This window comes from Rhinatrema bivittatum, chromosome 9, assembly GCF_901001135.1.
Source record: "Rhinatrema bivittatum chromosome 9, aRhiBiv1.1, whole genome shotgun sequence".
Taxonomy (NCBI): Eukaryota; Metazoa; Chordata; class Amphibia; order Gymnophiona; family Rhinatrematidae; genus Rhinatrema; species Rhinatrema bivittatum.
The window spans coordinates 138,020,907-138,042,278 of NC_042623.1; the positions used below are offsets into that span (position 1 = coordinate 138,020,907).

General features: G+C 43.3%; 1 long non-coding RNA gene across 1 annotated transcript in view; it reads left to right on the forward strand.

Moving 5' to 3' along the window:
- LOC115099272 overlaps positions 1 to 15,422 on the forward strand; it is a 67,614-nt gene extending 52,192 nt beyond the window's left edge. The window contains exon 3 of the long non-coding RNA XR_003858728.1: positions 15,147 to 15,422. This is a non-coding gene — a long non-coding RNA (uncharacterized LOC115099272). The remainder of the gene's footprint in view (positions 1 to 15,146) is intronic.
- The last annotated feature ends 5,950 nt before the right edge of the window (positions 15,423 to 21,372 follow it).

Below are 21,372 nucleotides of genomic sequence, written 5' to 3' on the forward strand. Positions count from 1 at the left end.
TTGCAAAGCCGCTATACGGTCTTGGACCATACCTTCACATCTTACTATTGTCTCGAACAACAGTCAACTTTGGACATCTTGGTGGGATTGGCAGTGTTACATCATACTGCTGGAAATCATGGTTGTCCACGAAACATGCGGGTTGTACACAGAACAAAGAGTAACATCATCTAATGACTGTGTCACTCTCAATATATCCAAAACAACCCTAAGCTGGGGACTCCCAGAGAGCATGGCTAATTCAGCTTGCTTATTGACAGGTAAAAAGCAAATTTTCCACAGATATCAGGATGAATTAGCCACGTGGCCCCACTCTTCTCCTTGGATAGCCTTCCTTTACATTGCTGCACTTTACCGGCTATCTTATCAACTGAGGAGAGGAGGTAATTGTGTGGGAACAGCTGCGCAGGCGCACAGAGCAAAGCTCTGTATTTTGAGAGAGAAGCTCTGCCTTGTGCCGCCTGGAGGATGTCACCCAGAGAACATGGCTAATTCATCCTGCTATCTATGGAAACACCATTTACGATAAGCAAACTTGCTCTTTTAGATGTATCGTCAGCATTCAATACTGTAAATCATGTTTTTGTTGTGTCATCTTAGTGATTTAGGTATTGGTAGTCAGATTCTTACTTGATTTACTTCGTTCTTATCTGAGATCTTTTCAGGTTAAAAATGGTGAAGGTTGTTCAACCTGGTGTAATTTAATAGTAGGTGGCCCTCAGTGGTCCCTACTTTCACCTACATTGTTTAATGTATATGTAATAGGGATGTGAATCGGGCTTCGGTCGATTGAAAATATCATACGATATTTTCAAAATCGTCAGAAATCGGGGGCTCCCCCAAAACAATAGGAAAACCCCATGATATTGTTCGTGGGGGTTCTCTTATCGTTTTGGGGGAGGGCGGGAAAAATGGCACACAAAAATAACCCATCCTGACCCTTTAAAACTAATCCCTTAGCTTTCCCCACCCTCCCGACCCCCCAAAAAAACTTTTTACAGGTACCTGGTGGTCCAGTAGGGGTCCCGGGAGCGATCTCCCGCTCTCGGGCCGTCGGCTGCCACTAATAAAAATGGCGCCGATGGCCTTTGCTCTTACCATGTGACAGGGTATCTGTGCCATTGGCCGGCCCCTGTCACATGGTAGGAGCACTGGATGGCTTAAAGGTGATGTAAGGGAAAGGTCCGTCACATATATCTTTGCTCATGATGAACAATTTTAGAGCAACGTGTACTTTTTAAAAAAATATATGCTGACGATATTCAATTGGTTTTTCTTTTAAAATCAGATCTTGAAAGCACATTGGCTCAAGTTACTCAGTGCCTTTAGACTATAAAATCTTGGATGTCAGTTAACCTGTTGGTGTTCAATTTAACAAAAACAGAAGCAATGTGGATTTCGAAGCAATTGGTCTCCAATTCTTGTACCGGGTTGATGTGTGAGGGGACTGTTGCCCGATCACTGAGTCAGTTCATGACTTGGGATTTCAAATTGACTCTTTAAATTATGTCCTTTATTTAAATGTTACTGCATTCTGGGTTTTATAAATTATGTTACTGCATTCTGGGTTTTATAAATTATGTTTATTGCAATATTTAAGTTATATTTTATCTCAAAGTGATTTTAGAACAGTTATTGAAGCTTTTATTTTAACTGGTGTAGATTATTGCAATGCCTTATTAATCATACTTTCTAAATACTGACTGCATGTTCTGCAACTGTTGCAGAATGCTGCTGCTCATCTGGTGCTACAAGGTGGGCCTAGGGATTATATAACACCAACACTGGTAAAATTACATTGGCTCCCTGTGGAGCAGAGGATCAAATTTAAAATGTGTTTAAATCAATTACAGAAAAAGGCCCTTTATATTTGTCCGCACTTTTGACATTATATGAGCTACAATGATCATTGCAATCTTGGGATGATTTGTTATTAACTATGCCCTCACCAAAGCTAATTCAGCATGTAGAGGAAGGGCATTTTCTGTTATTGGACCACAACTGTGGAATGCGCTATCAAAACAGCTACGATTCGTGCAGGATATTAAAACTTTTAGGAAGCAACTAAAAGCTTATTTATTTATTGAGGCATTTAGCAATGTTTGACCCTTGCTGTTTTATGTGAATTTTATTGTTTAGTCTGTATTTGATGATGTGTGTTGCACTGTACACTGCAGTTATTTGATGTAGGTGGTTTATACATTTTTTAAAATAAATAAATAAAATTAAAGCAGCCTCAAAAAGGTGTGTTTAGACTGGATTTGAATAAGGCAAGAGAGGGTTCATGGTGTATCAATTCAGGAAGTCCTTTCTAAGCATATAGTGCATCCAGGTGCAAAGGATGGATTAGGGGGTTGGCAGAAGAAAATAAGGCCATAGATAGGAGTGACTTCAGTGGCGTTTTGCCAAAATGCCTGGGTATCGGGCTGTAGGGGGTGGCGCTGATGGCCAACATACTTATCATATGCATCAGATAAGGCACCTCTTGCCACCCCACTTTCAAACATCAGATCAGGCCCAGGTGCAATCTGATGCATGTAGACCCTTCACCCACTGTTGCTGATCCATGTTGACTTCACCCCCCCCCCCCCCCCCCCCCACGAGCCGGCAGCTAAGTTTACCTATGTAATAAGTTTGAAGGTATTTTCTTCCCACAGAGAATATACAAAGTTGTAGTAGTTTTTTTAACCCAGAGTTTTTACTGGTATATTTTGCTGTATATCTTCTCAACCCAGGAGATTAGTGCAAAAAAAGTGTAAAAGAATGTTCCCTGCTAGTGATTAGTGACTAATTGAGGATTCTGAATAAACTGGGTTCATACCAACTCCTTGTATAGTTGGTGGATGATTTTTGAAGGTAAAATGGTTTCCTGTCAGTGCTATTGTTAGAATATTTTTGAAGATAATGTGTGTTCCCCACTCCTCCCAGTGTACAAGTGGATAAATATTGCCGCTTGGCAATAATGATCATAATATGATCAAATTTGAATTAATGACTGGAAGGGGACAGTAAGCAAATCCACGGCTCTAGTGCTAAGCTTTCAAAAGGGAAACTTTGATAAAATGAGAAAAATAGTTAGAAAAAAACTGAAAGGAGTAGCTGCAAAGGTAAAAAGTGTGCAATTAGGTGTGGACATTGTTAAAAAAAATACCATCCTAGAAGAACAGTCCAGATGTATGCCACACATTGTGGGGTAGATTTTTTAAAAAAGCGCGATCGCGTACTTTTGTTTGCGCAGCAGGCGCAAACAAAAGTACGCTGGATTTTATAAGATACGCGCATAGCCGCGTGTATCCTCTAAAATCCTGGATCGGTGCGTGCAAGGCTGCCGATTTTGGGCAGCCTGTGTGCGCCGAGCCGCGCAGCCTGCCTCCATTCCCTCCGAGGCCGCTCCGAAATCGGAGCGGCCTTGGAGGGAACTTCCTTTCGCCCTCCCCTCACCTTCCCCTCCCTTCCTCTACCTAACCCACCCCCCCGGCCCTATCTAACCCCCCCCTTACCTTTCTCCCTAGATTTACGCCTGCGAGAAGCAGACGTAAATCTACGCGCGCCAGCGGACTGCTGGCGCGCTGTCTTCCAACCCGGGGGCTGGTCCGGAGGCCTGGGCCACGCCCCCGAGCTGGCACCATGCCCCCGGTCCCGCCCCCAAAATGCCGCATCCCGCCCCCGAAACGCCACGTCATCCGGTCCTGCCCCCGACACGCCTCCGACACGCCCCCTTCGAAAAACCCCAGGACCTACGCGTGTCCCGGGGCTCTGCGCGTGCCGGCAGCCTATGCAAAATAGGCGTGCCGGCACGCAAGGCCCTGCTCGCGTAAATCCGCCCGGATTTACGCGAGCAAGGCTTTTAAAATCCACCCGTAAGAAAGGTGAAAGGAAGGCAAAATGATTACCGGCATGGTTAAAAGGTGAGGTGAAAGAGGCTATTTTAGCCAAAAGATCTTCATTCAAAAATTGGAAGAAGGATCCAACAGAAGAAAATAAGATAAAGCATAAGCATGGCAAGTTAAAGTAAGACATTGATAAGACAGGCTAAGAGAGAATTTGAAAAGAATTTGGCAGTAGAGGCAAAAACTCACAGTAAAAACTTAAAAAAATATATCCAAAGCAGAAAGCCTGCAAGGGAGTCAGTTGGACCGTTAGATGATTGAAGGGTTAAAGGGGCACTTAGAGAAGATAAGGCCATGGCAGAAAGATTAAACAATTTCTTTGCTTTGGTGTTTACTGAAGAGGATGTTGGGAGATACCCATTCCGGAGAAGATTTTCATGGATAATGATTCAGATGGACTGAACCAAATCACAATGAACCTAGGCCTGATTGACAAACTGAAGAGTAGTAAATCACCTGGACCCAATGGTATACACCCCAGGGTTCTGAAGGAACTCAAAAATGAAATTTCAGATCTATTAGTTAAAATTTGTAACCTATCAATAAAATCATCCATTGTACCTGAAGATTGGAGGGTGGCTAATGTAACCCAATATTTAAAAAGGGCTCCAGAGGCAATCCGGGAAACTTCAGACCAGTTAGCCTGACTTCAGTGCCAAGAAAAATAGTGAAAAGTGTTCTAAAGATCAAATTCACAGAACATATAGAAAGACATGGTTTAATGGAACAAAGTCAGCATGGCTTTACCCAAGGCAAGTCTTGCCTCACAAATCTGCTTCACCTTTTGAAGGAGTTAATAAACATGTGGATAAAGGTGAACCGGTAGATTTAGTGTATTTGGATTTTCAGAAGGCATTTGAAAAAGTTCCTCATGAGAGAGTTCTAAGAAAAGTAAAAAAGTCATGGGATAAGTGGTGATGTCCTTTCGTGGATTACAAATTGGTTGGGAGACAGGAAACAGAGAGTAGGATTAAATGGACAATTTTCTCAGTGGAGGGGGATGGGCAGTGGAGTGCCTCAGGGATCTGTACTGGGACCCGTGCTTTTCAATATATTTATAAATTATCTAGAAAGGAATTAGATGAGTGAGATAATCAAATTTTCAGAGTAGTTAAATCACAAACAGATTGTGATAAATTGCAGGAGGACCTTGTGAGACTGGAAAATTGGGCATCCAACTGGCAGATGAAATTTAATGTGGATAAGAGCAAGGTGATGCATATAGGGGAAAATAACCCTTGCTGTAGTTTCACGATGTTAGGTTCCATATTAGGAGCTGCCAACCAGGAAAGAGATCTAAGCGTCATAGTGGATAATACATTGAAATCATCGGCTCATTGTGTGCTGCGGCAGTCAAAAAAGCAAATAGAATGTTAGGAATTATTAGAAAGGGAATGGTGAATAAAACGTAAAATGTCATAATGTCTCTGTATCACACCTTGAATACTGTGTACAATTCTGGTCGCTGCATCTAAAAAAAGATATAGTTGCGATGGAGAAGGTACAGAGAAGGGCTACCAAAATGATAAAGGGGATGGAACAGCTTCCCTATGAGGAAAGACTAAAGAGGTTAGGGCTGTTCAGCTTGGAGAAGAGAAGGTTGAGGGGGATATGATAGAGGTGTTTAAAATCATGAGAGGTCTAGGTCGGGTAAATGTGAATCGGTTATTTACTCTTTCGGATAATAGAAGGACTAGGGGGCACTCCATGAAGTTAGCATGTTGTACATTTAAAACTAATCGGAGAAAATTATTTTTCATTCAACGCACAATTAAACTCTGGAATTTGTTGCCAGGGGATGTGATTAGTGCAGTTAGTATAGCTGGGTTTAAAAAAGGTTTGGATAACTTCTTGGAGGAGAAGTCCATTACGTGCTATTAATCAAGCCGACTTACAAAATAGCCACTGCTATTACTAGCATCAGTAGCATGGGATAAACTTAGTTTTTCGGGATTTGCCAGGTACTTGTAGCCTGGATTGGCTACTGTTGGAAACAGGATGCTGGGCTTGATGGACCCTTGGTCTGACCCAATATGGCAATTTCTTATGTTCTTAATATTTATGCTTTTTTTTTTTTAATGGCTGAAATTCTGTCAATGGATTTATTATTCCTCTCTTCACATGCAGTAACAGGGTACAGGTTGTAAAGATGGAAGTTGCTTGGTTATTGTGAAGCATTTGGCTATGAACTCTCTAACATGGTCCAAGGAGTTAAAATGTCTGCAGAATTTCAGCATATTTCTTGTTGTATGTCATTTTTCCCTTTATGAGAGGAAAAATCATGCCTTGTCAATTTTTATAGTGTGGTAACCAGTTTTTGTCAGCAGATGGCAACATTCATCATCATCTCTCCTTTCAAGATAGATACCTATGCTGGCCATAGGATTCTAGGAGGCCTCCTTGAAATATGTCTCATTGAAAGGAAATGTCATTTGTTGGGTTGCTGCTGTTTTTATTCAAACATGTTTTCTTGTATGCTGCATAAGTGGTTAAGTATTATATATATAGAATGTTTGGGGTTTTTTTTTTGTGATTTCCCATTTTTTGTGTGTGTTGATGGCAGCAAGTTTAACCCCAGTCTAGGTTCACTAGAGTGTACTATTCTTTAAAATGAAAGGTTTTCTAGCAATGGGAGGCTCAGGAGGTGTTACTGGTATTGTGAGAGATAGCAAGGTTCTTCCCACAAAGGGGATGGGCAAAGGATGTAAATAAGTTGCTTCTATGAGGCACTGGGAGGAGTCATAGCCTGGAGTCCGAAGGGTTCTAGGTCAGTTTGTACAATGAGTTTTTGTTGGGGGCAGCTGTATCATATCTTGGGGTTCCAGTGTGATTTCTAGAGGAGAAGATTCTCTTCTGCAAGTGAAAAGGGCCCACTCAAGTTCTTACTATGAGGAAGCAGTGGGAGGACTTGTCCTGGGCAAGCGAGCCAAGTATGAGTAACTAAATTTGGAACATGGGGTTTCTGCAGATTTTCCTGTGTGGACTGAAACAAATAGAAGACTCGATGGAATTTCCCAGGATCCTAGCGTGGAACTAAACTTAATCAGACTAATACCTGTGTCTGCATGTACTGTATGATTTGTTAATATTCTGGAAGAAACTGTACTGTTTTTGGCTCTGATTTCTGTGAACTGTGGTGTGATTATGTCTCTGTTGGACTGTTGATACATTCTCAGCAAACTTTTCTGCTATTTTGGAGCGGACTGGTTTTATTTGGTGATCTCGTGGGCCATGCAGGTGAATTCTGCTCCCCACAGCACGAATCCATGTGTTTTTCCCAGAGGCTGCAAATAGTTGGCTAGTGCTCAGCATTCTTTGAATGGGATGCCCTTGTTAAGAGGGCGTGGTGGTGGTGGTTACAGAACAAGAAGATGTAGTGACTGCCTAAATCTTTTTGTGAAAGGAAAAATTGTCGTAAGTGATAGTCATATAATCATATATTGACAGGCATTTAGCCTAGAAAATTATACCAAACAACCAAATAAAGATTGTAGGGAAAATCATAAAAGTGAGAACCTCACTAATTTATCCTTGAGCAACAGAGTAGATAAGGACAGCATGTATTAGGGATGTGCAGAAGGAAAAAATGTTTCATTTTGTATTTTCGTTTTGTGGGGACCCAAATTAATTTCATAGGGAAAAAAACCCAATTCGTTTATTAGTTTCATTTGTTTCTGTTTGCCATTAAAGTCAATGGGGAAGTATTTGCAGCCTATTTTGGGCTGCAGAATTGGGGTTTTCTTATCAATTTGGATGAAACTTCTGTGGAGCAATCATCGGAACGAGAAAAGAGCTCTAAGGTACTTAGACTGTGGCAAAGTGGCACCAAAGTGGCATGAATAGCCTAAGGCACTGTAAAGGGGCAAAGGGGTACCAGGAGTGGCAAGAGTGCATTAACAGAGGTGCAAAGCAGCAGTGAGAGTGTCAAAAACACTCCCCAGTTTCAAAAGAGAGCACCGATAACAGATGCATGAACCCTCGAAGGCAGTACGAGAGGCAAAGTTGCAAGACAAGTGGTATCAACATCCTACAGCACAATGAAGGGGGAACATAACAAGCAGAAAGGGTGTCAGAAAAAACCACAAGGCGCTGATAAAGGGACAAGCAGCAAAGAAAGACTAGCACCAACAAACTGAGGAACCATGATAGTAGTAAGAACACCACAAGGAGTAGAGTCGTCTGGTGTATGGCAGGAAGGCAGAGTGGCAAAAAGTTGATAGGGCCAAGACAGGCTGGCAGAGCTGAGGTAGTCTAGTCCCTGTGGTTTTGATAGGGGCAAGACAGGCTGGCAGAGCTGAGGTGGGGGGGGGGGGGGGCGCTATTCACGGAGTGGGTAGAGATCGGCAGGGGCTGCGGAGGATCATTGCGGGCCGAGGAGAAAATCTGGGGGATGGAAAGGGATGAACCGGGGGTGGGGACGTGCGCATATGTACGCCCGAGAGAACAGATTAGCGCCAGTTTTATGTGCTTGTGCTGGACCGGCCGAGCTACGGACCGGGACCCGGGACTGGACAGGGCACACGTGAGACTCTGGCACGCCTTACCTTGCATGCCCGAATGCTCTTGCATCCGCTCTTTGACCCATGGGGCGGTGGCTGGCGGCCGTTCTGTATGCCTCCTTTCGCCTGCCGCCCTCACCCCCCCTGGACGCTGCCTGGACCCTGCGGGAGGAGAGGTGAAAATCGTAAGGGGGGGAATGACAGAGGCCTACAAAATCACCAAAGGATTCACACGGGTGAATGTAAATCACTCGAGGGATCGGGGGCCGCTTCGCGAAGTGAGCAAGTGGCTCTTTTAAAAACAAAAAACAAATTGGGGAAGTCAAAAGGCTACTAAGAAAGCACTGCAAACCAAACGAATGAAACTAATATGATATGTTTCATTCATGGGGGATCACCATGTGTTTCGCGGACCCATGAATCAAACGAATAGGGACCTATTCATTGCGGATAACACATTCGTTGAAAACAAATGCACATCCCTAGCATTTATACATAATTACATGCTATAATTACACAATGTTGGGTTCCATATTAGGTGCTACAACCCAAGAAAGAGATCTAGGTGTCATAGTGGATAACACATTGAAATCGTCGGTTCAGTGTGCTGCGGCAGTCAAAAAAGCAAACAGAATGTTGGGAATTATTAGAAAGGGAATGGTGAATAAAACGGAAAATGTCATAATGCCTCTTTATCGCTCCATGGTGAGACCGCACCTTGAATACTGTGTTCAATTCTGGTCGCCGCATCTCAAAAAAGATATAATTGCGATGGAGAAGGTACAGAGAAGGGCTACCAAAATGATAAGGGGATTGGAACAACTCCCCTATGAGGAAAGACTAAAGAGGTTAGGACTTTTCAGCTTGGAGAAGAGACGACTGAGGGGGGATATGATAGAGATGTTTAAAATCATGAGAGGTCTAGAATGGGTAGATGTGAATCGGTTATTTACTCTTTCGGATAGTAGAAAGACTAGGGGGCACTCCATGAAGTTAGCATGGGACACATTTAAAACTAATCGGAGAAAGTTCTTTTTTACTCAACGCACAATTAAACTCTGGAATTTGTTGCCAGAGGATGTAGTTAGTGCAGTTAGTATAGCTGTGTTTAAAAAAGGATTGGATAAGTTCTTGGAGGAGAAGTCCATTACCTTCTATTAAGTTCACTCAGAGAATAGCCACTGCCATTAGCAATGGTAACATGGAATAGACTTAGTTTTTGGGTACTTGCCAGGTTCTTTTGGCCTGGATTGGCCACTGTTGGAAACAGGATGCTGGGCTTGATGGACCCTTGGTCTGACCCAGTATGGCATTTTCTTATGTTCTTATGTTCTTAAGTCTAGCAAGCCAAGGAGAACTAGCTGGAATGCTATAAGCACACAGGTTCTTAGACTAAGTAATAACATTGCAAATATGGAGGCAGATCGGGATATTGTTGCTATCATGGAAATATAGTTCACTGAGTTCCATGTATGGTCATACCAGGCTATAGAATGCTTAAGAAGGACAGACAGGGCAGAAAAGAGGGAGGAGTAGCTCTTTATGTAAAAATGAATGTAACCCCCTCTTTGGGGGATCATCCAGAATGCAGGGGCACACTGTCCCAGGGCCACAACTCTCTCTTCCTCTCTCTCTTCCCAGGCCCCAGGTACCGGGGCTCTGTCGAGTGGGGAGGAGGATTCAGTCTTTAAGGCCCAAAGCACACGGGGTAGCACAGTCTCTGTCTCTTTCTCTCCTTTTGGTACTCACATTTGGCTGTCTTGACAGGAAATTCACCATCTGACTTGACACACAGGACTTATTAGTGGGGTGTTCCAAAAAATAACTTTTACTGTATCCAAAGCCTCAAAGTAATCCGTCAATGAATTCAAAGCAATCGCCCATTCAGATCCAAGTATCTGTCCTGGTTCCTTCTCCGCAGTGGCAGTTGCTAGGTTCACCCGTGCTCCCAGTGATGCAAACCAGGCTCCTAGCAAGGCTGTGGGATACACCTGTCTCTATCTTGGTGTTTCTCCAGGGCCCCCCCGACCAGAATCCCAACAGCATAAATTCAGTACTCCGACTCCTTCAAGCTGGTCAGGAGTAGCAAAAAAAAAAAAAAAAGTCCTCTCAAACAAAAAGCATCAAAAAGAAAATCCTTTTCAGTTTTCACAAAGTCCCAGGACTGTGGAATGGGAATCAGAATTCTCTTAATTTCTGCCCTCCTGAAATGGGGAAAAGCCAACAATCTTCTCCCAGGCAGGAAAGGGGAAAAAAAGTTTAAAGGATCAGCCAATTCTCTCCAAACTTTTAATTCTCCCTGCCAGATACTGAATCAGGAATCAACTTCTCTATTTCTCCACTCTCATATGTTAGGCTGTAGGGCCCAGCAGTGAGAAATCTTCCAGCCCTCTCCTTTCTGCACAAACTCCAAAACACTGCCATAACTATCTGTAGTTCAGCCTGTTTTTTGTGCAGGTTGCAGATCTCATCCAGACAACCTCTAGGAGGAGCCTCACAGGGATGGTTTGCAAACTCCTGATGCATACCTATCCCAAAGACTAGGCTAGGGAATGAAACAATGGGAACTTGAGGATTCCTACATGAACATTATTGCAATTCAAATGCTTGGTGAGTAGGGAAAGGAAGATGAACTAGGGCTGTCTTGGAAATAGGAGATAGCTCTTGAATGTGCAGTGGTATGACCTACAGACTTATGAATTACATGGAGGGAGTGGACAGAGTTCTGGTCAAAAACATTCAAAAGATGGTAATAGAGGGGGAGGTGTTGGTGGAAGATTTTAATCTGGTAGATGTGGATTGGAGTATTTTGTCTGCAGACTTGGTTACAAGTAGAGATCCTGGACTCTTTTCAAGGGGCTTTCATGAGGGAAAGGGTGACTCTGGACCTGGTTCTTATGAGTGGCCAAAATATTTCTAAGATCCAGATAGATGCCCACCTGAGCACCAGTGATCATTGAATGGTATGACTTGGTATAATTGCCAAGGTGGAAAGGAAGAAAGGAAAAAGAAGAAAAGGTAAATACAGTAAATACTTTTCTATTCACTGTTGAAGTATATATATATATATATATATATATATATATATATATATATATACTTGCCAATGGTTAGCAGTATATATATATATATATATCTATACTTGCCAATGGTTAGCAGTATATATATATATATATATATATATATATATATATATATATATTGTAAAGGCTCTCTGCCGGCGGTGCACCAATCTACCACTCCTCCCTGTCTCCAGACTCCTCTCCCGTAAGTCACTCCTCTTTCTCTAGGCAGGCCTGCAGTCAGCAAAGCTTCTCAGTCCTTGGTTCTGACTGGCACCACCCTATCTGGGCTCGAGGGTTCTCTTAGTGAGAGCAGAGGGCCCAGCCCCTTCACTCCCAAGTAGTTTTATAAAACAGTTTGTAATGCAGTTCCAACAGTGCTGCTCCTTTATCCTCTCATTAATATCCAGCAGTTCCCAAGAACAATGGTCACAAGCAATGTGTTCACATTAGTCCGCTATTACTGCTCCCACTTGGGGGGAAAACACAACACTCCCCAACTCCCCTCTTGTTGTGCAACAGTTAGGGCCTTCCCACGCCAAACAGTTAGTGTTTAACTAGTTTCACAATGTAAGCCCAAAACATTCTTTTAAACTAACATTCCCTTACCATCCCCCATTCTGGTTACTCACTCTGTATCCATAGCAGAACTGGAGGAGCTCTCCGTCTGAGAGTCTACCTCCATCTCATCCTCCTCTTGCTCTGAGGAGCTAGATTTTTCTGGCCACTGCCACCAGGCCGACATGCCATCCTCTTCTATTTCCATTGATTCAGCTGTGTCAGAATCATTACCCCTTGATTCCAACACCTGTTCCAGCTCTGGCTCAGCCCACAGGTCAGGTGGTGGCTCTAAAAACCTGGGAGTTGTAGCCCTCCCTTTCTTCCGTATCACCCTCTGCTGTTTACCACGGGTACTGCTTGGCTTTCTCTTACCATGCCCAGGTTTTTTCCATCCCTGGCTGGGTTGTGCTGCATCACAATATATATATATATATATATATATTTATCTTTATGAATGGGATGGATACCCATGCATTTATGGAATTGAGTGTTTATCTTGATCAAGTAAAACTGAAAGTTGACAAAGTCATGGGCCCAATGGAATACATCCTAGAAAATTAATGAAGTTCAGATCTGGTGGGCTCGCTGAAAGTAATGCTCAATAGATATTTGGGAATGGGAGTGATCCCTCAGACTGGAGAGGAGCAGATGTTGTCCCTCTTTTAATAAATGATAGCAGAGAAGAGGTTGAAAATTACAGGCATTTACTTATACTTCGGTGATTGAGACTTTACTGAAGAAAAGGAGAGTGAATGATCTAAAATCTAGAATCCAGCAGGATCTGAGGATGCATGGTTTTACCAGAGGGACAACATGACAAACAAACGTGATTGATTTATTTGATTAGGTAAATAGAAAATTAGATCATGTGCATGTTCTGGATGTGATTTACCTGGATTTCAGCAAAGCTTTTCCAATATGATGTCCATAATGAGTAGCCTGGGGAGTGGGTCCCAAGGTGGCACAGGTGGCTACAAAAATGGTCTCTGAACTGACTTCAGGTTTTCTATATCCTTTCAGAAGTACAGCCTTCAGAACTGAATGCAATATTCTATGTGAGGTCTCTCCAATGGCCTGTACAGAGGCATTATCACCTCCTTTTTGCTTCTGGGTATAATTTCCCTTACAATTTCTCTGGTTATGCACATTGCCTTATCACATTGCAGGATCTGCAACAGAAACCATTTAACATAAAACCTAGGGACCTGAATTTGTATATCCTAGAGGAAAGGAGAAATGGGGGGATATGTTGGAGACCTTTAATGACTCAGAAGTATGAATCAGGTACATGAAGCATACTTTTTTCAGAAGACAAAATGCTCTAGAGCAAGAAATTATAGTTTGAGGCTTCAGAGGTGGAGACTAAGGAGCAATGAGGGAAAATATTTCTTCATGGAAAAAGTGGGGGATGCATGGTATGGACTCTTGGAGAATGTGGTAGAGAGAAAAATAACAACAGAATTTTTAAAAGTTTGAGATAAATGCAAAGGATCCCTAGTAGCAAAGAAGTTGTTAAAGTAGAAGTAGGGTAACTTGCATCGAGCAGCAGTTACAACCCAAAACAGCAGTAGCAGGGCTACATTGGGCTTCCAAGAAAGCATTGGGGTAACCAGCATGGACCGGCAGTTATAATCCTAACATTAGTGTTATGACTTCACGAGGCTTCCAAGGTGTTTGGAAAGCCTGCACGGAGCTGTGATTAAAACCCTAACAGCAGTGACACAACAGCATCAGAGATCCAAGAAGAGTGGAGTAACCTGTATGGAGGCACCATGATTAAAGCCCAAACTTTCAAGAGCATGGGGTAGCCAGATTTTTTGGACAACAGAATTGGATAAAGAAGATATAGAAGGGAGCCTGGGTGATGAATTAAGTACTGTCCTGGTAAGAATCAAAGTCAAAGATGAGGAGGCCTGAAATGGCCTACTAGTAAAAGGGTGGAGGACAGCACTTTTAGTGGATTTTGGATATTTTTGGGATGGATATGGAAGATGGTGGTAGGGAAAGAGTTGAGAGGTCAGGTAAAAGATCATAATTTGGGAGAGGGGAAGGGAGCTGGTATTGGGTTACATATGGGAATTTATATGCACATCTATCCAAAGCGTCTGTATCTCAATTGGGTAAACTGGATGGACCAATTTGGCCTTTATATGTCATTAATGACAATGTAACTATGCAAGAAGAAGTGAGACTAAACCTAAGTGGTAAATCTAATGTATCTCTATGCACCTTTAAAATAAATCCCATATTGATTTTATGCATCTAATAAAAAATTCCAAATATAAGATATGCAGCATTTAATGAAAAAACACAATTTATGCAATATTAGTTCCAATATTATTCGATCAGAGAAAGACCCTGAGGGGCCGATATTCAAAAAAAGGTGAACTCCTAAATTTAGGCCTCTAAATTAGGTACCTAAGCTTTCAGCTGAAAATTCACATGAATTTAGGTCCCTAAAAGTTCAGCCCCTAAATTTCAGGCTGCTATTTCTTTGCCTAGATTTAGGACCCTAAATTAGGTTCCTAATTCTGAAATTCAATAAGCTCCTAACTGTTTCTCCATCCTGGTAGCCACCCTTTTTTTAGGCTCCTAATGAAACCAGAAGCCTAAATTTAGGGACTCAACCCTAGTAAATTTTCAAAAGGGCCAATTTAGGAGTCTAACTCCAAAAGTTAGAAGCCTAAACTCTTTGAAAATCGACCTCTTTATGTACAGTATTTCTTGTTCCATTTATCTCTAGGGCAGCCCACTAGCTACTGCAAATTGAGTATAAACATTGGAATCAGACCCTGGATGTTTATTTAACTAGTAGATCCTAGTCTGTGGTTCAGCTTTAAGAATGAATTACTTTTTTTGTCTATTGCTACTAAAAACACACTAATGCCAATTAACGGAGTGTTAAGAAAAATTTGAAAGTTATATATTTGAGTTTCTTATTGGTAAAGTTTGCATATCACATTTTAAATGTATAAAACCTAGTTATAGTAATGTTTAAAAGAATGGAAGATCAAGTTTGTGGAAATTCTTTGGGTGCTCCAAGAGTACACAAGTTTATTTTTAGGCAATAATTCTGTATTATATGATACCTAGAATGACTTTTGTAATTTTTCTCAAATTGTGTTCCCTTACAGAGTAATTACTGGAGAGTGGAAACTTCTGCGACAGCTGAACTCCCTTTGAGAGGTTACTGCATCTCTTGTTTCAGCTTAATAAAATATAATAAGAATTGTAGCATCTGTAGTCCAATGCCATCACATTCCCAGCTGCAGCTTGTAAGTCAGGCTACAAAGGGGGGATCAACTTCAATATGATTGGGCAAATCTAAGGATGGATAAATGATTTGTTTTCTGAGCCTATTTTACATGAACATTGTTAAATTTGTATCAAAAATAAAATTAAGGGTACTAGTATATTTCACAAGAAAATAACATTTGAGTCTTAACATATCTATAAACCAACATATTTGACCTTAACAGCTTTATTAAAAAAGGACTTTTCTTCATTCTCTGTCTATGGAGCAGAGCAAATCTTTACTGAATAAGACCCAAAGCATTTACGTTGAATTATAGGTACCAGCTTCCTTTTCCCATTTGCTCTGCCCCTTATCTCCCTGCTCTTAGAAAACACATTTCTGTTTTCTAGTTTGTTCCCTAGTCCTCTGTTAATTGCTTTTGCCTTTTACCCAATGTATCATTCTTTAAAAAACAGCTTTGCTCAGCATGCTGTACAAAAATTCTTATATCTATAGAAAAAATAAAATCTAAGAAGTCCATATTCAGACACAGTCTGGATAGCAAAGTTAGCCAGATAAACTTATCTGGCTAACTTTGGAGTTATATTTAATAGACTAACCTTAGGACAGGTCTTTGGCCCATCCAGACTTACAGGGTCATTCATCAAAATGCGTTATGTCGTTAACGCATGTGATAACGAGTTAACGCATGCATTAATGCCATAACGCATATGATAATAATGCTAGCGCACGGCACACATGCAAATTTTGGGAAGTAGCGGGATTAGGGAGGAGCTTGAGCAGGATTTATGAAAATGAGGGGCACTATCGCACCATGCGATAGCATAACGCATGCTATCGCATGGTTTAAATACTGGAAATAACTACACCTTTTGTTTCCTGGCATTAAGCCTGGAGATGGCCGTAACTCAATTCACAATAAATTTTTCAAATTTCATTTCGGGGAGGGAGAGAGAGGGGGAGAGAGAGAGAGAGTGTCTAGGGAGGCCCTCACAGTGTGCAACTATACGAGTGGCATCTAATAGCTCGAGATGAGGTGTTGTTGTTGGTTTAGGATTTAGGGGTCAGTTTTTCACTTAGAGTGAGATGTATCAACAGCACAGTACACCTCGGTGAAGATTTGACGTCATTTGCAGTGAGGAAAGTCTCACAAAGATGAAATTTTGTTCTATGTTATTTTGCACTAGCTTGATGGTACTCTGTTATAGAGTCCATCAAGCTAGGGTGAGAGAATTTGGTAGTCTAAATTCTAGCTGGCCTTCCGGTTATACCAGGTAAAAGGAGGCGCTAGGGACACTAGCGCATCCCTAGTGCTTCCTTTTGGACCGGAGCAGCGGCTGTCAGCGGGTTTGACAGCTGACGCTCAATTTTGCTGGCGTCTGTTCTCAAGCCCGCTGACAGTCACGGGCTCGGAAACCGGACGCCGGCAAAATTGAGCATCCGGTTTTCGACCCGACAGCCGCGGGCCAACTTCAAATTTTTCTTTTTTTTTTTTTTACTTTTGGAAAGTTTCGGGACCTCTGACTTAATATTGCCATGATATTAAGTCGGAGGGTGCACAGAAAAGCAGTTTTTACTGCTTTTCTGTTACTTTCCCGGTGCCCAAAGAAATTAGCGCCTACCTTTGGGTAGGCGCTAATTTCTGAAAGCAAAATGTGCGGCTTGGTTGCACATTTTGTTTTCTGAATCGTGCGGGAATACCTAATAGGGCCATCAACATGCATTTGTATGTTGCGGGTGCTATTAGGTTCGAGGGATTGGATGCGCGTTTTCGGCCCCTTACTGAATAAGGGGTAAGGGAAAACGCGCGTCCAATGGTGGGTTAACAGTGCGCTCCGACGGTGGGTAAATGAAGGAATGTTCTCTCCTGTTCTGTTGATTGTTTATGTTCATATTGTACCCTGCTCTGAACGTAAGAAGGACGGGTAATAAATGTTTCTAAGTAAATAAATAAATAAATAATTGGAGATAAAATGGCTTACACAAGGTCAGAACAAGTCTAAGTGGCAGGAGTAGAATTTAAATCCAGGTCTTCTGGATCTTGCTCTGTTATTTTAACCATCTGCCTCTCTCAGGTATCCACTCTCTCCCAATAATCAGCTTGGTGACTTAGCTCAGTGACTTAGGAGGTCATTTTCTATCAGTATTGCACGCGAAAAGTCCATTTTTTCATGCAATAGCTTGATAGGGGCAGAGTCGGGTCCGGAAGAGGAGGCGTCGGGGCGGTGTTGGGGCAGACGCGGCGGTAACTTCGCTGGCGGCGATAAGACTGGTTATCACAGCCAGTAGCGCGTCCAATAGCACCACCTTTCATGGTGGCGCTATTGGGTGCGAAAGCCAGCAGCGATAACACTGCGGTGGTGCGATCACTGCCGGCTTTCGCAGGCCCACCCCCTGCTTCGCCCCCCCGCCCCCCGTTACCGCGGGATTCACAAACCTGTGCGCCAATAGAAATTCCAGGCTGTAGTCACATTTGTGACTTTGTGGTGGCACCACAGTGTATTATCAGTTATTGACATCATTATCCCCATTTACTACCACATTTTGATGACGACAAAAACAATTCTGGTAAAATCACCAACACCTCTTCATATGTGCCACAATGATCTATATTTCATGAAATATCATTTCATTTGTTGGAGTTGTTCTTTATTAAACCCAATAATATAGGAGACGCCCATAAGATAGCCGTCTGAGTGGTTGTGCTGACGAGAGGCTCTCGAATTTCCTGATTCTTACAGATTGCCTCTATCGGAATGCCCCACACTAAGAGAAAAGCAAGGGTACGGGGAGGAAAGACTTCTTCTACCCTGTCATAAGTCAACCAACCGCGCATAGGAAGTTTCTTTTCAATGGCAACACTGTTAACGCCGGGTGAGCTAGTCGCTGAAGCGACGGCTGAGGAGCAAGAGCCGTCTTTCTTGACTATAGAAACATCCTTAAGCCCCAATTCTCCAAATAAGCCGGCACCACCTGGCCACAAGGAAGGAAGAGAACAACTTGAGACTGCTGCCCCGCCAGGAAGCCCCCGAGGAGGGAAAGGTGCGGCTGGGCAAGAAGCAGCAGTAGTTGGATTTACCATCGTGGAATCGGCAAAGGTACAGCCCCAGAGGGGTAATGGAAGTGGGGGACTGCCTAAAGCCGAAATGTTGGGGATCACGGGCCTAGAAGTGGGTGCCGGCGCATCAGTGGGTGGAGGAAGCGGAGGGAAGGATCCTCCTAAGCTGGAGGTAATTTTACAACTTACAATGGAAATTACACTTTCCACTATATGGACTGCGCTACAGTCTCTGGAGAAATTGATTGTAACACTTACCAAAGAAGTTATAGAAATAAAAGACCAAGTCCGTTTGAATGCAAATGGAATTGTACAGAAAAATGTGAAAATGGAATCAATAGAAGGTTGACTTAAGGAAGTGGAAAAGGTGCAGTCAAAATTAATACAAAGTGAAGATATGGTCAATAAGAGAATACTGAAAATTCTTTCAGGGCCCACAATTTAAGGTTCTTAAATTTCCCAGTGCTGAGAAATATTTCCCCATTGGATATGTTTAAATTGTATATCTCACAGATTTTGAAGATACCAGATGAGATAAAACCAGTGGTAACTAAAGCCTATTAGCTGACCCTAATCGAGGAATGATTCAAGAACAACTATTGCCAGAAGTGACCACATTATTGGAGTCCTCGCAGGAGACGATTGTGGAGCAAAGGAGAACATTGCTTGTGACTTTTGCATTTCTTATGGACAAGGATAACATGTTTAAACATTATTTTAGAAGTAATCAAGTAATGTTCTTTGGTCACAAAGTATGGTGCTACCCAGATTTAGTAAAATCCACTTAATTGAGGAGGAAATTATTTCTCAATATGAGGGAAGAAGTGTTGCAAAAGGGAGCGTGGTTTAAATTGTTTCCCTTGTAAATGTAATATTTTTTACCAGGATCAAAGATATGTGTTTTTTGAACCCCCGCAGCTTAGGACCTTCCTTGACTTCCGCCCCTAGAAGGTCCCATTGAATGATTTTTGGTGATAATAGGATGTAAGGTGTTAACTCCTCAGGTTATCATTATATATAATTTGTTTGTATTATTACCTAATGTAAAATGCTCTGTTTTCTTAGGGCTCTCCCCTATTTCTTTTATTTTATATAAGTACAAATATGAGAATTACAAGTTCTTCATTTGAATTTGAAATGTATGAAATTTCTTTTGTGCCTTATTGCTATGCAAGAATTCACTTGTTGTAAATATTAAAATGCAATAAATAACCCCCCCCCCAAAAAAAAACAAAAAACCAAAACCAACCCAATAAAGTCAGGAGGAAACCAGATTTGTTACAAAAGTTATTGTAGATTTTGATGTAAGGATGCCATAAAGTGCTGTGACCTCCTCCTGGTGACTGTAGCAAGATGTAGTCTGTATTTCCAAATTTAAAACACTTTCTCATTATCAGGGATATTTATACACAAGAGGACTGCATCGCAAAGTGAGGCCTTACCAGAAAACTTAAAAAAATATGTAAAGAATCTCTGGTTTCCTCACCAGAAAAAATGTACTATCTAGCTGGGGAGGCTCAGATAGATATAGGGGCGGATTTTCAGAGCCCTGCTCGCATAAATCCGCCCAAAACCGGGCGGATTTACGCGAGCAGGGCCCTGCGCGCCGGGAAGCCTATTTTACATAGGCCTCCCGGCGCGCGCAGAGCCCCGGGACTCGCGTAATTCCCGGGGTTCTCCGAGGGGGGCGTGTCGGGGGCGGGCCCGGTCGTCGCGGCGTTTCGGGGGCGTGTCGGCAGCGTTTTGGGGGCGGGTACGGGGGCATGGCTACGGCCCGGGGCGGTCCGGGGTCGTGGCCGCGCCCTCCGTACCCGCCCCCAGGTCGCCGCCCGGCGCGCAGGAGGCCCGCTGGCGCGCGGGGATTTACGCCTCCCTCCGGGAGGCGTAAATCCCCCGACAAAGGTAAGGGGGGGGTTTAGACAGGGCCGGGCGGGTGGGTTAGGTAGGGGAAGGGAGGGGAAGGTGAGGGGAGGGCAAAGGAAAGTTCCCTCCGAGGCCGCTCCGATTTCGGAGCGGCCTTGGAGGGAACGGGGGTAGGCTGCGCGGCTCGGCGCGCGCCGGCTATACAAAATCCATAGCCTTGCGCGCGCCGATCCAGGTTTTTAGCAGATACGCGCAGCTCCGCGCGTATCTACTAAAATCCAGCGTACTTTTGTTTGCGCCTGGAGCGCAAACAAAAGTAGGCTATTCGCGCGCCTTTTAAAATCCGCCCCATAGTGAAGCAAGGATTGGTTTTGATTCCCCCATGTGGGAGCTGCAGATGGTACACTCTAGCAGTATATAAACTTCTGTCACCATCTTAGGGTGTGGATTCTTAGTTTGATTTCAGTTAAACCAATGGATGTGCTTTATGCAATTTTGTTATATTTTAGCTGATCTATTTTGGCTTGTTTACTCTTTTTGATCCCTTTTTTGGAAACTTTCACTGTGACAGCCTTGGTACCGCTTCACTAAGGGGTACATTTTAAAAGAGAGCATGCGTGCGCACTTTTGTCGCGCATCAGGCGCGAACAAAAGTGCGCTGGATTTTATAAGATACGTGCGTATCTTATAAAATCTGGGGTCGGCAAGGGGTGCACATTTGTGCAACTTGCGTGTGCCGAGCCCTGCGCGCGCTACCCATTCCCTCCGAGGCTGCTCCGAAATCGGAGCGGCCTCGGAGGGAACTTTCCTTCCACCCCCCGCACCTTCCCTCCCTTCCCCTATCTAACCCACCCTTCCGGCCCTATCTAACCCTTCCCCCTACCTTTATCAGAAAAGTTACTACTGCCTCTGGGCAGTAGTAACTTACGCGCGCCGGCGCAGCAGGCCCCGACACAGGCCGCTGTGTCAGGGCACTTGGCCATGCCCCTGGACCGCCCACACGCCCCCGAACACGCCCCCGATCCAAAACCGTGCCCCCTGGCCATGCCCCCGACCGCCCCTTTTTGCAAGCCCCGGGAGTTACGCATGTCCCGGGGCTTGCGCGCGCAGCTGAGCCTATGCAAAATAGGCTCGGCGCGTGCAGGGGGGTTTTAAAAGGGTAACGCGCGTACCTTAATAGCGT